Here is a 2,576-nt window from a genome sequence, read left to right on the forward strand (position 1 = left end):
GACATCAGTGCACTTCTGGTCAGCTGTACAAATTAATACATTTAATTAAGGGCATATTATTGGTTTCCACCACAGTTTTATAACATTCATATGAGCTTCCAATGGACTATTTCAAACTAATCATATCACCAGTAGAACTTGGGTGAATGTAAAACAGAGCTTGTATCATATGAAGAAATCCTTAACAGTTCAATGGTGTTTACCCTATGTTTCAGGTGATGATCAGGTGTATTTCAAATGTTGAAATGTGTTGCTCATTACATAAAATGCTAAGATTGTAAATGTTTACTTCAATTTATTTAATTAAAAATATTTCTACAGGTAAAACAGTTGGACAAGGGGGCACCCAGATTTGAGCTAGGGACCTTTTGATCTGCAGTGAAATGCTCTACCCCTGAGCTATACCCCCATTTCTGAAATGTTCACCTTTATTTATTCAGTAATATGTACAAAGTGGAAGCAACATGCAATCACCATCAAAGCGATGCATTTTCAGCCACCAAACCCTCCTTATAAGTATAAGGGGTACAAAAGATGTCCTTTATCTGCCTTGTAAAATACAGTGAGGTTTTGATTGCAAGAATTCAATAATTTCGTATGACATATAGATCTTGGAACATGGAAAAAAAACTTTTGTCAAATGCACAAATTCTGCAAAACATAACTGCTTCTCTACTGCAGTTTTTTGATTTTGTGCTAAGAGTATAGTTAAACCCAATTGTTCATTGTTTTTTTATATGAAATGATGATATATCCTAGTGTTTCTTACATTGCATTGGCTTGAAAAACATTTTAACAGGATCTATTGACGAGGGTATATGATTATGAAACAGGGACTTCTTGAACTGCACTCCTATGCTCTACCACTGAGTTAAACCCTTGAATGCTGAAAACTGCCCTTTTTTTAAAAAGGTGATAGAGTGGGTGACTGTATGGAACTTGTATAACTAATGACATCAGTGCACTTCTGGTCAGCTGTACAAATTAATACATTTCATTAAGGGCATATTATTGGTTTCCACCACAGTTTTATAACATTCATAGGAGCTTCCAATGGACTGTTTCAAACTGATAATATCACCAGTAGAACTTGGGTGAATGTAAAACACAGCTTGTATCATATGAAGAAATACTAAACAGTTTCATGGTATTTACCCTATGTTTTAGGAGATGATCAGGAGTATTTCAAATGTAGAAATGTGTTGCTCATTACATAAAATGCTAAGATTGTAAATGTTTTCTTCAATTTATTTAAAAAGAAATGTCTACAGGTAAGACAGTTGAACAAGGGGGCACCCAGATTTGAGCTAGGGACTTCCTTATCTGCAGTCAAATGCTCTACCACTGAGCTATACCACCAGTTCTGAAAAGTTCACCTTTATTAATTCAGTAATATGTACAAAGTGCAAGCAGCATGCAATCACCATCAAAGCAATGCATTTTCAGCCACCAAACCCTCCTTATAAGTATATGGGGTGCAAAGGATGTCCTTTATCTGCCTTGGTAAAATACAGTGAGGTTTCCATTGCAAGAATTCATACATTTCGTATCACATGTAGATCTTGGAACATGGAAAAAAAATATTTGACAAATGCACAAATTCTGCAAAACGTAACTGTTTCTCTACTGCATTTTGTTGATTTTGTGCTAAGAGCATAGTTAAACCCAATTGTTCATTGTTTTGTATATGAAATGATGATATATCTTATTGTTTCTTACCGTGCATTGGGTTAAAAAATACATTTTAACAGGATCTATTGAAGAGGGTATATGGTTATGAAACAGGAACTTCTTGAAAAGCACTCCTACGCTCTACCACTGACATAAACTCTTGAATGCTGAAAACTGCCTTTTTTTAAAAAGGTTGAAGTGGGAGAATGGAAGACCAGGCTCCCGTCCTTCACCTCTTGCGCTTGGCCTAGAGGGTCACGACCCAGACACCCGCCACGAGAAGAGTTTGTCCATTTACCAGACGACCAAATACCCTGGTACAGGAACATACGGATGTGTCCATCTGCCTGCCCAACAGCCCGCACTGGCCATGCCGACACCTGCGGCACGGACCAACTAGACTAAAATCTACACGTCGTTAGAGATGCCATGACGACCTAGACAACGGGAAGCACATCTGTACAAATATACACACTGGACATTCCCACACCGATCTACACGAAGAATATACTCAGTGCTATGACGTAGGCGACAGGCATATTCACGGACGTGCATCTTTATTATTTTTACATAGGCTTTCAGAATGCAGAAACGCAAGACGCGTCATGAACTCATCTACAAAGCTTGCTCACGCTTCTCTTGAAACCAGTTACCACCATAAGAAATATAATGAAGACACGATACTGGTCATGGAACTATATGCTACTATAACCTAAAGCACCTATGCACCAAACGGACCACTTATGCACCAGGCCCAAGTAGGCCTCAAACAAGAGCTCCCGTGGACATTAACAAAGCAAGAGTCTGGTTGCTGATCCTGCAGAATGGGCCCGGTGAAACAACCAGCCAAGGTCGCAATGTTGCAAACCCACATTCCAAGAACAAAGCATCAAAGGCACGATGTT

The sequence above is a fragment of the Ambystoma mexicanum genome, unplaced genomic scaffold (assembly GCF_040938575.1).
Source record: "Ambystoma mexicanum isolate Mex_15411 unplaced genomic scaffold, UKY_AmexF1_1 Mex_scaf84, whole genome shotgun sequence".
Lineage (NCBI taxonomy): Eukaryota > Metazoa > Chordata > Amphibia > Caudata > Ambystomatidae > Ambystoma > Ambystoma mexicanum.